Source organism: Pieris brassicae, chromosome W (genome assembly GCF_905147105.1).
Source record: "Pieris brassicae chromosome W, ilPieBrab1.1, whole genome shotgun sequence".
In the NCBI taxonomy this organism is placed as follows: domain Eukaryota; kingdom Metazoa; phylum Arthropoda; class Insecta; order Lepidoptera; family Pieridae; genus Pieris; species Pieris brassicae.
Window position 1 is genome coordinate 4,277,821 of NC_059679.1, and position 16,479 is coordinate 4,294,299.

The window sequence follows — 16,479 nt, forward strand, 5'->3', positions numbered from 1 at the left end:
ATAGTCTAAGGGTTCAATTGCTTACTTAATACTACAGTATTAAAATAAACACGTGTAGATAACACTGAAATTGTTTAGAAAATGAAAAACGGCTTAATGTAGAAAGTTGAGTGGAGTGGAGTAAAAATTTTGAGACCACAATCAATAGTTTTGTGGAGCATCCGTATTTGACGACACGAATTATATTTCAATGTTTTCTTTTAAATACACTAATAGAGCGCTGTATAAGTTCAAACATTTAGCGTCACTATTCTGTTATGATAAATACGTAACTTATTATTCCTGTTAAGGGTGTATCCAACATTATACTTTTCTTCACAGATGTGCGACCGGTCTCGGGTACAACAAAACGACCTGTTGCTTCATGAAGCCGTCATCAAGAATGAGCCAGCTGCTGTTAGAGAGGCATTGCAGAGACCCGCGGATGTCAACTGTAGAAATAATGTAAGTGCTATTTTAAGATCATGAAATCGTTTAGATAAAATTATCTCTATAACGATAGTTGCCGAAAATAAAGGAATTCTTAATAACAATTAGCAGAAGAACAACTAAAATAAACTCGGTAATTTATATCACAATCAAAGGCATTAAAGGCGCTTTACAAAAAAAAATCTTAAAACAGATGGAATCGCCTTAAATTTCTTCGGAGGTGAAGATGACCGTCTCATCCAAGTCATGGGTTGTTTTTTTCTTTCCCGGCCATAATGCCATGTTTCTTTTGTAGTTTTTAATGTATTAATCGTTAAAAATCGGCCAGGATCTTGTAACAAACGCAAACAGTTTTGTGAAATTGTCTATCTGGTTGGTTTCTGGCGTCAAAAACATTTACCTACAAATACATATTATACACAAATGGTTGTGTATAATATGTATTATGGACACTCTATAGATATCTTCACTATAAAACAAACGACGCCTAGAATATGTTTTGAACTTTTTATTCAATTGTTTTGTCACTACTGATGAAGTTCTTCCTCGCTTGAACTCAGCACACAGCAACCTGCTTTCAAGTCTTTGATTTACTTACTCTATTTAGATCTATCTCAGATCGATCTCTTTAGGCAATGAATGTTGCTAAGTTGCAACATATAATTGATATGCAGAAGAAACAGTCGGGTATAAGACATAGATAGGCCTTGTGGGACCTAGCGTTCACGGTTTTAAGGTCGGAACATCCTCTGTAGTTTTTCGGAAAGAAGGCTGAAAGCTTCGAGAGAAGCGCTTTCTACACCCGATCGAAGGCATTCGCTATATCCAATATTATACTAAGGGTTATAATGTTTATGCACTCTGTAACACGTTTTTTATGTAATTCCTATAATTCTTTCAATTTATTTAAAGGCTCGCAACGCACTCGCAAGCCCTCGGACGTAGAGTGTTGATGAAAGGTGGTATAACTTAACATCACATAAGCCTCCTGCCCGTTTGCCTCTTGTTCTATATGAAACAAAATAGATAGATAGCTACATAGTACTAGCGCCACAAATTAGTGTAAGGTTGTGACACTTAGATCTGTTTCGAAGTTCATCTGAAAAAAAAGGAACGTGACACAAGATTCGACCTTCATCCAAAATGTAAGCTCAACCAGCCGTGCTTGAATTTTTATCACCTCTGACTCCGGGTTGTATTTACCATTCTAGATTAGTATCTAACTCTCAGGAACACGCATGAATTATTCAGCGATTGAAAGAATGCTTTGGTAGCTGTTTTTTTTATGAAAAAGCATGTGATTACTAAGTCAGGTAGAATATGTTCTAGACTGTATTAGTGCTTTCTGTACGTGGATATAGCTTCCCGTCGAAATTCTGAACCTCCTTGGGTCCTAGAAGCGTACCGGTTTCTAAAGTGCCGGCAACGCACTCGGGATTCTTTGGGCAATGTGAGTGTCGCATAGAATATGGGGAGCCTCCAGCCTGATTGCCCTTTATTTTTAAAAGTTTAGTTTTATTTGAAGTAAAAATGTATGGTGTAAGTAAATGTACACTGCCTGTGTTGGCCAAGTGGCATGATAGTGTTTCATCCCTGAGGTCATACGAACACTGGCTGTGCACCAATCGACTTTCTTTCTGTGCGCATTTACCACTGGCTCGGCATCGGAAAACATCGTTATAAAACCGGCCCACCCCGGACCATAAAGTCGATGGCGTATCCTGCAAAATTGGGTAAAACAGGACAATATATAATTATATCAATAGCAAAAATCTTAGTTTTACTTACTTTTAAACTAAATAATAAATACTTAGTTAAACTTACTTTTAAACGTTTTAGAACTTAATTCTAGACAAAAAAGTATTTTTGCTTTATAAGTGTTCGTGCTAAAGTTACCAGCCTATTTACCAACCGAGACTTGACTTTCATGTTTCGATTTTCTATTTCTCATTGATAATAGGTCAACCACATGTTTTCTTTAAGCGTTACGGGATCAATACTATAATGATATTTCAGTATGGGCGGGCACCGATACACTGGGCGGCGAGTAGAGGCAATGTGGAGATAATCAAATTACTGATCGACGCCAACTGCGATATTGAGGCTGTTGACAAGGTAATATTGAATATTCAGTGCTTATTGATATGTGGCCATATTGAATAAACGGTACATTTTACGTGGAATAACGATTGAGGTCGTCAATATTGGCAAATATAGAACGAATGTGACAAGAGCGCAGAGCAGAGCTTAAGGGCTTCATTGTGCGACCCCTGAGGTCGTAGGTTCGATCCACTTCTGTGCACCAATGGACTTTCTTATTTAACATTCGCTCGAACGGCAAAGGAAAAATAGTGACGGCGTGTGTCAGGCAAAGGACACACATTTGCCTATTGCGATGACCATGTAACAGATACAGAAATCTGAGGCCCAGACCTAAAAATATAGTTTTATTTATTTGTATAGAACGAATTTAGTCTGCGCCCTCTAGTCTGCGGCTGTAGAAACGCATTTAATATTTGTAAACTATCATTGATATATTACTAAATTATGCCTAATTAACCTGAAATCTTTATTTCATGTGATGATTTATGAATTTATTTAAATTATGTATTTCGGATTAGTGTATGTCTAGTTGTGATATTGACTCCAAAAATAAAGAGATACATACCTATATCGAATATTATGTCCTGGTAGAATTTTCAAGTTTAAATAATTAATTAAAGTTAAATCTATGTTGTTGATTCGCAGTTTGGCATGCGTCTATTGTTAATGGCAGCCTGGCATGGACACCTGGACGCTGTTCAAGTTCTAGTTCAAGCTGGCGCTTGTCTGGCTGCTACCAATAAGGTTTTTATAATACCCTAGTAATTTTAAATTATAACATCATGCATTAAATAATAATATTTTTTTTTTAATTTATGCAATTATTTTCTTTATTAATTTGCTTTGATGTAGGTAATTAAAGTAATACTACAAAAAAAAACTTTTTATTCATTATAAATAATATCAGTCTTAATGCACCGTTTTACGTAATGTACTGTCTGTCTCTCTTCAACACAGGGTAAATACAATTCGATATAAAAGTCAAAGGAGCACAGTTAAAAGAGTACAATGGTTTAGTTTTTTTTAAAAAGGGGGTATAAGGTAAGGTAATTAGGTAAACTTAATTAATGCATCAAACTTAATAAAATCAAATATAAAACAAGATATGGCAAAATCAACTTTCTAAATAGGACTACCAGTAATGCTAAAGAAAGTAAAAATAAGGGTAACATAAAGATAGGATCAAGGATAAAAATGATATCGCCTATAAATATTTATTTCTGCACTCCATTTTGTGATTTGAATCGGTCAATAAACGATTTAATGAGGCGTTACATCCTTGAAAATATAATCCTTATCTCATATTACATTAAAAAATAACGTTCATAAAACGCTTGAGCGTTTGAAGAATATATTTCAAGGCGTTTAGATAGAAACAAAATTGATTTTCATTGAATCTTTTAATCACGTGACTAATGATATTAATTTCCTTAATGTATTTGTTATCTTACTGTTTATTGGGACGTAGGTCTTGAGTTCTGATCCCGGTGAAACATTAGTTTCTGGCACAGAAAACCCGCTAAATGAACACGTAATTCAAATGCTCATTTTTTTTATGTAATAGGAGGCAAAATACAATGTCATGTACGTTGCCGGAAGGCTCGCGATTGCGTTGCCGGCCTTTGAAAAATTGGTACGCTCTTTTCTTGAAGAATAAATTGGTTCGAAAATACTTCGTGAACAGATGGTGATTATTAAATGCATATGTAACATATATTAAACTAATTTAAATTCATCAGAAACAGAATGATCTTCTGCAATGCGCGTGCGCTCGTGGTTCATACGATGTTGCCATGTTCGCGATTTCTATCGGCGCAAGAGTACAAACCATCGACGCAACGGGTGACGCGTCCCTAGCGCTTGCTTCACGAGCCGGTTACACCAACGTGGTGGAGCTTTTGTTGGAAAAAGGAGCTTATATTGATGCAATTAATAAGGTAAGTTTAGTTAGAGCGAGCTAATACTAACACTACTAGTAAAACAATTGAATTTGAGTGGCCGTTATAAACACTGTTTTTTTGTGTAAATAAAGTCATTCTTGACTTATTTGTTTGCGATGACGGTGTTTAACGTATTACGAACCTTGACGCCAACGTCATCTATTTCTTCTGGTGGCAAGAGAAAACCTCGTAGACCGAGGCTGCGTTGATGGTATAGAGTTGTCAAGGACCTTGAATCAATAGGTCTTCGAAGTTGGACGCAAGAAGCACGAGACAGATCGCGATGGAGAAATATACTTGAGGTGGTCAAGGCCCAACAAGGGGCTTTACAGCCATTGATGATGATGATGATTCTTGACTTATTATCAGAATTCACTTAAAAGCCTCATAAGAATACCATCTGTGACGCACGACAGTAATTTTCACGTCACTTTGAAAATAAATGAGACAAACATTCTGACTACTTAACAGGTTCACTGTCCACAGACCACAGGTCTGCTTGCAGGTACAACTTCAAGGCTTTTTGGAATTGTGGACGTACTACGCCCGTATACGGGGATAGCTGCATATATGGCGCGGACTTGACAGGACATATAACTGACAACTTAAAAAATGCTGGTACATACGGCAAAACTTTTTTTTCTAGTGAGGTTCCCACCTCACCCACCAGAAACAATATGTCAATATTTGTCAGTATTGTATACAAAAATGCGACGTGAGAGGTACTTCTACTTTCATGCTTGGACATTGAACCTGTTAATATCTTATAATAATAGATTAAGGCGAAAACGTATATCAATATGATTTCTACAATTAATTGGTCGTTAGTGAGCTCCATTCGCATAATATTCACATAAAACATCCGCTTACGAGTCTATAGGTCACATTACGAAATCGTAGCAGTTTCGTTTCATGCTGTTTTTATAGCATCGATTAGTCTTTTGTTCTTTTCATACGTGGATATCGTAGCCAACTAGCTTAATTATCTGTGCAATTAACAGCTTAGTCTCTATACTAAACAGCGCCGTTCAACTGACGGCCTGAATGATATTCAGCCATTTGATCAAACAGCTAGACAAATGACTTGAAACGCTGACGTTACACGACTTGTTTCCACTTTCTGTCACCTACTCCAAACTGTCAATAAATCGTAGGTAAACAACAAATTTGATTAAGTTTTCCAAAGTTTAATGAAATGAAGGAGTATAGTGATACTAACGGTTAGCTTAAAAACACTAATAACTTAAAGAATCTCTTATGTCACATATTCCAGTTTTTTATTTCTGTCACATGATCGTACGAATGGCCTAAGCATTAGCCATCCAGTTTATTAAATGTTGTAACAAATGCTACGGCTGAATACAATTCAGGTTGCTAGTTTAATGGCGCTGTTTAGTAAAGAGGCTAGGCTGTTGATTGAACGGCTAATTAAGCTAATTGGCTGCGACATAGATATATGATATGTGATTACGATTTTCAAGATTATTAAGCTTAGAGATACAAATTTGAAGGCGGATTTATGTACGTTTACTCTTCAACAGCTATACAGAACATAGACATAGTATAATTATTGTTATTATTTAAAAAAGACTTTAAATTATTTTAAAAAAAAAATCTTTATGACCTTATTTTTCGAAAAATTATCTACTATATGCAACTTCACAAGAATTGGTTTAATAAAGTTAAATTAGATAAAGTTTAACAAAACGCTTTTATTATCACAGACATGAATACAAATAATACAAATATTTCATTTTACCTTATTACTACTAAGAATTTCATTAATTGTAATATAATTATTACTATCATTGTTATGGTTATTACTTATTATACATTTTTGTTATTAATGGCTTCGAATCTCTTCGAATCAACCGCGGTTGGGACAAGAAAAAGATGGCGCGTAATGGAAAAGTGTGACGCGTAACCAAAAAATGTGACGGTAAATTTTTTCTAACGCCGATAAAGTAGTTCCACTTCAATAAGCGTTTTAGTTAGCTGAGCGTAAATTCTTTGATATTTGAATATTCATTAAACAAATGAAGCATAATTTAGCAGACAGTTAACGTCTGACAAAGCTTGCGAGGCAAAACAACTAAATTACTTGCTTCATCAAATATCTCTACAATTTCTGCGTATAATATTGTTGAAATTAAATCTCAAAGTCAGGAAATATTAAAATAATTAATATTATTTTTGACGTTGACTACAACGATGTATTGTATATTCTATTCGAGGTCGACCCACCAACGACAACAAACCTTGCTTTCTTTCTAATAAAAAAATATTTTCAGCCAGGTATCAATACTGTTCCTACTAAATCAGGAACAGGTACGTACTAAGTATACTTAGACTAAATAAATTCATGGTCTAAGATTTTTAATGGATCGTAAATGTTCGGTAAATTGTGTTCCTGTCTTGCTTGATAGAATTATATCAGCTTACTTATAAGAATATATAATTCGTTCCTATATGTGCCCATTTGACACTCACTCAAAACGTAGTCACAAAAAATCGACGGTGTGTGTCAGTTACAGAAGGTTTATCACCTACTTGCTTATCAGAAATGATTACGGAATGGATACAGAAATTTGAGGCCCAGACCTAATAAAAACCCATTGGTATATGGTTTTTTTTTAAGTTACCATCAGAGTTAATATCAAAGTGGTGGCACGCTTGGTTTTCTGTATATTGGAAAACTATCATACAGAAATATACATTTAACATTTTTTTACCTCAATCAACTCATATAAAATCGTTGGAATCCAAGGCTATCTATGTAAAAACCGCTTATCGGTTCGGATTTTAGTTGATACAGATGCCACTAAAGGTAAGTGTATTAGAAAAAGGCTAATAATATAAGGAAGAATTACGTAGAAGGGAATATTTGTACTTACTACTTACTACTACCTACTTTTCCAATAATGTCCGTTATGGAACTCATTGTTCTCCACCCATTGAAGTGTTGAGTTCTAATAATTACTCACCGAAATTCAATTCCATTCAATGTGTTTATTTCGTTCCAAAACATTTGCAGCATCAATATTCACGAACTCCATTTATTCGGGGTTGAGTTTATTTTTATATTACGTTATAAAGATATCTTGCCGACTATAAGCGAACAAGTAATTTTAACCTTAGGCATAATAATTGAATCATTTTTAGTTTACTTTTTACTAATAATAATTTATTTGCACAAAATCTTGTGGTGGTACAATCTAAAGTTCATATTCTGCCACACAAGTGTGCAAATTTGTCTTAAAAGGAATTTTACATATAAGTTACATACATTACGAGTCATATCACTATAGTAAATTTGTAATGATAGAACATCACATTATTCAAAAATATGATTCTTCCAAAAGTAGTAGGTACATTGAGTTGATTTTTAAAAACTCTAGTAGAATATAACCATCGACTCAATCTCTAGTAGGAGATCTTTTAATGTTTTTGGTAATTTATTATGAACCTTGACTGCCTTAAAACCTTAGTATTTTACATACTAAGGAATATGAAAAGGTATTCCGTCTAAGAAGAATTAAAAATATTTGTTCTTATTAAACTACTAAAAGCTATTAGAGCGAATATGGGAATACTTATATTCGTAAATATGTATCTTTGGTATTAGGCTGGTCGGACGGCACTTGACCTAGCTTGTGAGGGAGGTCACAGCAGCACTGCCGCTCTCCTGATAGCAAGGGGAGCCTCGCGCGAGGCTCGTGATAACTCCGGCAGAACTCCATTGCATATTGCATCAGTCCATCGACATACTGAGCTGGTACAGACTCTATTGGAAAGCAAATGTAACGTGGATGCTGTTGATAGCGTGAGTTTATTTATTTCACTAAAACAAAGAAAAGCTTTCTTTTCCTATAAGCATTCATAATTCACATAAGTTTCTTTGAACTTCAAAAGAAACAAAATTGAGTTTAATTTCGTTGCAGAATGGTGTGACGGCGCTGCAGATGGCGTGTGCGCAGGGATGTCGCGGCATTGTAGAACACCTCCTTGCATTTGGAGCAGATGTGCATTTACAGAATAACGTAATTTTGTTTCAAAATAAATAATTAGCACAGGAAACCTTATTAGCAAAGGTTGATTGTGATTACGAAAGATAATAAATAATCAAAAATATATTATTTTAAAATTGAAGATATTCTGCTTTTCTAACTATGATATTTGGCTTTAGGTGGGATCATCAGCGCTGCATGCTGCGTGCGCGGCCGATGCGACAGACATTGTTGAGTTGTTGCTGGCTCGTGGGGCAGATCCGGCCCTCACTGACCAGGTATAGTTAAGAAACATCTTGGGAATAAAAAGTATGAATGTTTTTTTATTGAAAATAAATTAATTTCTATTCCGGGACCTAAAAGGCAGTTATGTGGCTTGACATAATTCGGTTTCATATGTATAAAATTAATAAAATATAGGATAACTTAGGGGACACCCGGGTTTGAACCGGGGACCTCTCGATCTGCAGTCGAATGCTCTACCTCTGACTCTATCCCCGCATATATATGGAATTGAAAAAGGACAAAAGTCTGTAATGTAATGATGTCACAATAAAAACTAGTTTTTGAATTTGAACTTTAATCGATGGAGTTAAAGATTATTACAGAAAACTCACATTGTGGGTGTAAGTGAAGCTGATAAGCAATTTATCAAACTAATATGTTAATAATAGATAAAACTAACACAACCTAATTACTTCGAAACACTATCTAAATGCTATTCCACCTATCTATATTTAACAAATATCTGTTTTAAGCTCATTGTTAAGTAATGAATAGATTTTGAGCTTTATACTTTTAAAGCCTCTATTCATACATTCTCTAATCCTCTGAGAATGCGCGAATGTGCTTTGTGAATCCTATACATAGCCATCATATGTTGTATCACATTTTCTGCATTATGCGCATAATCTGCTTGCTTTGTAACTTATATAGATCACTCTAGTCTCTATGACTTAACAGCAGTGTTGGTACTAGTAACCTAACCTAGTAGCTTAAGCGTGTGATTCTCATCCCTGAGGTCGTAGGTTCGATCCACGGCTGTGCACCAATTGACTTTCATTCTATGTGCGCTTTTAACATTAACTCGAACGGTGAAGGAAAACATCGTGAGGAAACCGGCTTGCCTTAGACTTAGTCTTTCACGGTCCGCTTCAAGACATTTTCTTTTACGAACTACGGAATAAACTCCCTGTGGTCTTTCCTAGGAGATACGACCTCCTAGTATAAAATAAAAGCCTAATCTTTCCTCAAAGGCCGTCAACCCACCCACGAAAATAGGTGTCAATGGGCTGCGACGACTACTCTTTTAGGGCGTCCCGTAGGCTAGGTTGTTATAAAAAAAGTACACGTGCGTTATGTATGCTAACTATAATGTATCTAAATATTCAGCAATATAAATAATATCATTCACAGATTTTTCTATTCTCATTCGGTTATGACGTTATGAGTTACGTTATGAGCCCAGTGATCCGACGTGTTTTAATAATTAATTCTCAGCTCAGTAAAGATCGCATTTAAGCCTTGTATCTCATTATATTATTCATGTTCGTTTGTTTCGAGTTCGTTAACAATGTATGTACAGTAATTCTACGATAATTGGCCTCTCTAACTATGCGAACGTAAATATCTATATTAAATTTTCTGCAATGACAGGAAATTAATTATCTGTAGATAGAATTATTTATATTCAAACTAAATTATTGTCTTTAAAATACGCGAGTATTACAAATAAAAGCGGTGCGGTGTATAATAATAAAAAAGTTAGGTTTCGCTACATTCTTTTCAGATTTCTGTATCTGTTTCATAAAAGCCGGTTTCCTCACGATGTTTTCTTTCACCAAATTGGTGCACAGCTGGGGATCGACGACCTACGACCACAGATTGCACGCTAAAGCCACTAGGCCACTTCACGGTGAGGTTTAAATAGGATTTATATTAGGAACATGTGAAAAAGTGTAAAACTGTCCTTATTATCGAAATTCCTTAAATAATTATAAAATGTGATGAGTAGCTGTTTATGTGATGATACTTTTTTAATGATAAAAGTTGTCTACATACACTTCTAAATTAAAACATTCATTTTTATAACAGCCTAACCGCAAATTATTAGTAGGTGCCTAAACTCTGTACCACTCGCGAACAAAGCTTATTGCAAGTTAAATTACCTGAAAAGTTCGTGTTGTTCAGCCGCGGGCTTTACTGAATGTCGTGTAAGTCAATAATGATACAACTTTTATGTATGTATTGTATGGTATTTTGCTATGTAAACATGTTTTCTTACAATATAAGTATTTGAAATAACTTTAAAGTTTTATTTCAACTTTTAAAATGTATGTCACTGTACAGCCTTATTAAGGCTTTGCAGTGAAAGTAATGTACATTTTTTTATTGTTGTGGGTTGCCTGGGCGGCCTTAATATATATAAGGGTGCCGGATTATGCCGTTGCCTAATAACTTATGTTACCTACTTACTTTAGGTTTTTTTATTTGTATAATTAAGTTTATTATGGTAACGAAGTATAATTAAATAAGGAAAAAGCTATGGTTAAATATAATATCTTTCATTAATATAAAATTTATTCCTTATTTGGATTCTTATACGATTAAAACAATTGTTATTTATTATCAAGAGCCTGTAGCGGTTAAAAGCACTTGAAAATTCATTATAACTTTGTACACACTTGCGCTGAAACTTGGAAGATACTTTTCACAGTTAAACGATAAACTTTACTGATAGATGAAGTTAAAACTGGAAAAACTAGATGAACAAACCCAACCGTAACGGGTTGGGTTGAGCAATTTTTGAGAAAAAAAATTTGAGTAAAACATTTAATGTTTTAAGTTCAAGTTACTATTTAAAACTGAAAAAAATGGACCATTTGAAAACAAGTCATCAATTTTAAGAAATATACAGGATTATCTACACTCGGTAACTATTTGTTGCTTTATCATGTTATTACTAATAATTTTTAACTATTATGACATCTTATTAATTTATACGCTTAAATCCTCGCTCGTGTTTGTTCTTAAGTTAGGTGGAAGTATAAATGTGAATCTAACTACCAATCTGGAATGTAGAAATGCTTAAGCTATCAATCTTCTATCATGTCCTAAGCTTCTCATATCCTGTATATGCACCTATATTACACCATTCGATTTCTTCTTCTTCATTCACGTTTTGAGTATTTATTTAACTAATTTACAAAAAATACCCACTGATTACACCCAAATGATTTCACGCTATTCCTTTCTTTTAAAATACTATGTTACTTAAGAAGACTTATTCGTTTTTGGCCATTCTTTCAATTGCCATCATAAAAGTACGAATGTTTTTTTTACATTTAAGTCGGTTCGCTTCCCAGACGAGGCAAGTAATTTTTAGAAAGTCTTTAAATGCAGTATTACTAACTTTTAAAAATAACATAGACTTCTTTCAGTAAAATACCCTATTTACAATATTTAAGATACTTTCCCTTCATGTCCCATAACTTTAGGACGCCTTTATTGCCTGCCTGCCTTATTGATTAACTCACACTAGAGAGATGAAAACTTTCCAAACAGAAATCAATGTTTGCTTGATTTTAATTTGGACTCTCGCGGCGGTGCGTTAAATACAGCAATTAAGTCGCGTAGGCCATTATGGGTTTATGATTATTTTATAACGCATAAAAATTATGGCAAACAAAGCTTACTGACGTCTACTTCCTGAAAAATAATTGGATTATTAATTAAATAATGATGATTTGGTTTTTAAATAGAAATAAATATAGGACATTAAATGGGTTGCAGAAATAATTGAATACTGTTTACCATGTTTCAAAAGAAACATGCATTTCGCATTTTTAGTTATGATCATTTTACTAAGCAACCAGTCCTAGCTCGCAACGCTGGATATTTCTAAATAGTTTTGGAAATAACTATAGCCTAAATAACTTAGGGATATAACTAAATAACCACACTAATGGTGGATTTTTCCTCTTTATTCCTTATCTATCGTTTCAGTGGTCTCAATCACCACTAAGCGTTGCAGGCGGCGCTGCCGAGTCACCACCTGAAGGGTTTCGGCGCGCGTTCTTTCTCCGCAATTTTAGGCCTACTGACTGCTACAGCCATCCTTGATCATCACCAGGTATATAAATTAGTTGTGTAAATTTAATATTTGAAATAATGAAAATGGACACACATAGTCACACACTATTTCAGATTACCTAATACTGTCAAACACTATTTCTTAATAGTAACAAGAAAGAAATTATATATAAAATAATAATATTATTTAGGCAGAAAGACGCTATGGGAAAATATAGAATATATAAAGGTTTATTTATAGAAACTGTGCATAAAAGCACATGTACAATATGTCAATGAAAAAATAATAAATCCTACGAAGATATTTCTGTATCACTGACAGGATAAATAGGAAAATTGTCCTCTAGAAAATAGGCGTGTGGGAGGAATTTCATACCACAACTTAGACACTAAAAATAATAATTTCATCATTACTTAAACAACAAATAAAAGTCACAAAAGTTGCTTCTCTAAGCTGACCTCATTTCGGATAAAAATATAATTGAGATGCCTTTTATATTTGTTAGTTTCTACGGAATCACGATAATTTTAAATCTTGTATTGTGTAACACTGAAGAACTACTTTAGCTGCGTAATTAGGTACAGTTTTTAACACGTTATGGGACTACTGTGTTTTTTATATTTTAATTATCCTGTACAACAAGATAGCCAAAAATATTCGGGTACGTCGGCACAAAAAAAACCATCGTTTTAGAATATAGAGACGTATTATTGTAATAAAAACGTTGGAGAGGTTTAAAAAACTGTAAAACTACTACACGTAAGAAATTAGTGAAGCCATATCAATAACTACTGAAATATAGATTGTTGCCAAAGTTTACATAGAATATTAGTTTTAGTTTCAAATTTATGGACAAACTTAAATACACTGACGAAATTTAGCACACGCAACTGTAACCTAGAGATCATCCCAATGAAATATTATCCAATTCCAACAATATTACATACATATAGGTTAGTCTAATAACCTACCTTTTCAAGCCGGTTAAAAACAACTAAAATAATGCGATGTATTTTAAAATAGTTACAACCTCCAATCCCTGACCTATTATTTCCTCAGGGAAGAAGCGTTATGTGAAAATGTTCATTGCTTCATTATTTCCTATGAGCTGTGACAGTACAATACAGAGCAATTAACCTAGTTCACCAACTGTTAGACTATCTGAAATCAAGTATTCAAAATTGCTCTCGGCATGTCAACGAGCGGCTGTAGCGACAGGTCTGTTAATGGTAGTTCGAGTTATAATTGTATTGCGTAAACTTACTTGTTTCAATATGAAAGCTGAGAAAATCATGTCGTTTTTCAATACACGAAGATAGGCTATATCATTTCGCATTCGCGGAACAGCAATTTTTATTACCGGTTTTGATTCTGACAAAAAAACCACAAGGCTAATTTGTTTCAGAAGTGCCTTTACTATTTGACCTTGCACGGACAGCGTCAGTTCACTTTTCAATATACATATATTTAATTAAACTGTAAAGCGTATTAAATTATCTGCATATTATTTTATTGTATAAGGTGTGAGCTGAAGCCACGACCTCTAATTGTAACCGGTGCAGCTCCTGCAAGGCGAATTAACCTAATATATTTTAGATGTATTTGTTGCTACAGGAACAATCGGACGGATCATCAAGCCCTCGAATTGAAGAGAAGTCTGGAGGTCACTTACCAGCGCCGGCCGAGGGTACTAACTTTTTCTTCTAATTTCGAGTGTCGTGTACACCTTAGACAATTAGTCTTACGCGTTAGTTAAAATAGTATTCTCGAACTCATTTAGATCTTGTGAATAAGGAAATTCTCACATTAACTAACATATTTTCCTTTTTTATTTACCCTATAAAAACTTTAGGTATACCTTACAGCCTCTATTATAGCGACAGAAGGCGACAATGAGAGGTGATGGTCAGCCACGACACTGCTGGATAAACTGGCACAGCGTGGTTTTGCAGCTGATACTAGACTTGCGTTACCTCCAACAGGTAAACGTTTGCACGTTTTAGTATTCCGAGTACAAACTTCAGTTTTATCAAGTATTCATATGTTCGTAATTTTTTTTTATAGTGCACTAATAATTTTGAACAAGTATCTTCATGGTGGCGTTTAGGCCCAAATATAATGAGCGCTGCTAGGATTTTCATACATATAGTTAGTATAAAATTGAAGTATTTTAAACTAAAGGGTCTTAGAAATTCAGACTCAAATATAAGGCGGTTATTAAGGCTGAAAATTAAGTAATTATAAGTAATAATATTTTTCTAAGTAATTATAAAAAAAATTATTGAATTCACTTACAATTGTTTTAATGTATACCAATAGTTAAATAAAAGCATAATTTTAAACAAAAACCAAACCTGTAATTTCGAAGTAGTAGCCTGTGATATATCATGTCCTTAGTGTTATAATTTTATAATGTCCCCAATCAAAGGTTGATTGAAACAGCAAATTTGTATTAACCAGGTTGTGCTCGCTACAGAGAGTTATGCTATCGAGCTGCCCAGGCATTTGTCGTACGAAAGTCCCCCAGGTCCATGTCAATGTACCAATTGCGTTAAGCGACATTCGAATTCGACGTAAAGAGATGAACATTCAATTAGCATTTATGCATCTAATTGTCCAATTAATATACAATTTTTATGTTTAGCTTTAAATGTACAAATCTACTTTAAATAAATTAGTGGGCTTGAATACTGAGAAAGAAAACATTAATAAGCAAAGCCTATTTCTCTTTCACATGTGTCCTAATTGCTATTTGGATTTAAATTTTATAATATTTTTTTAAATTAGTTTTGAGACACCTATCAATTGAAATCCTTGCTTTTTACTGCAATTAAATTGTTTAATTATTTATTTATTTATTTATTTATTTATTTATTGTTGTATAAGTGTTCTTAATATAAAGGTAGTTGATGTGGTGGAAACACAAACTGTGCACAGTTTTTCTATCCACCAGGACGTCGAACATAATTAAATCATTAACACACATATATATATACTAAGGCCAGTGACATATAAACTGTAAATTTATAACAATCAAACCATTCAAACGATTTAAAATTGCACGTAAAACGTCATAAACAAATCTAAACACTGACGCGCCATATTTAGCCGATGCAGGAAACCTGTTCTTGTCGAGAATTCTTATTCACATACAGGATGAGTTCCTATATTCGAATATATATATATTTTAATGACGTATATGGCATAATTTATGTTATGCATAATTTATAATTGTTTGACTTATGTAGTATTTTTTTAATTTAAATTTAATATTGTTTCTTGTTATATTCGTAAGAAGTGTAGCTGGTATCGAGTTTATTAAATTTGGAATAATGTAATCTAATGTTTTTTTCCCATATAAATTATTGTATTTAGGTAATAGAAATTCGTTTTTTAATTTTCTACGTGTTGAGTAGTGATAGTGAGTTTTAATTGTTTTGAGATAATTTTCTGTAAAGTAGTTTTCATTTAATAATCCTAGTTGTACTTTCTCGTGTATAGGTATAATTTTGAAAAATGCAAATAGCTTTCTGTAGTCCGCTTTATATTGTGATTTTAATTTTAAGGGAGCAATTGTTTTTAAAATACGTATTTGTATTGCAAATATTTGATTTAGATAAGTTTTGCATGTTCTCCCATAGCTTGTAAGTCCATATGTTATAATGGATTCGGCTAGTGCTTTGTATAATAGTAGCAGAGTTTTAAGTGGTATTTTATTTTTTATTAAAGTGAATTTGGCAAGTATCGCTCTTAGCCTATCACAGACAGAATTAATGTGCATTTTCCAAGACATTCGGTCATCTATTGTAAGCCCCAGGTACTTATGGTTATGAACTAATTCTAAAGCGTTGCAGTTGCAGCTATTGGGGTACGAGTTATAAGAATGTGCACATGTGTGGTTGTGTAA

General features: G+C 33.7%; 1 pseudogene; it reads left to right on the top strand.

Annotated features, from left to right (window-relative positions):
• Positions 1-321: 321 nt before the first annotated feature.
• On the top strand, positions 322-15,127 carry LOC123718353 (annotated as a pseudogene).
• The last annotated feature ends 1,352 nt before the right edge of the window (positions 15,128-16,479 follow it).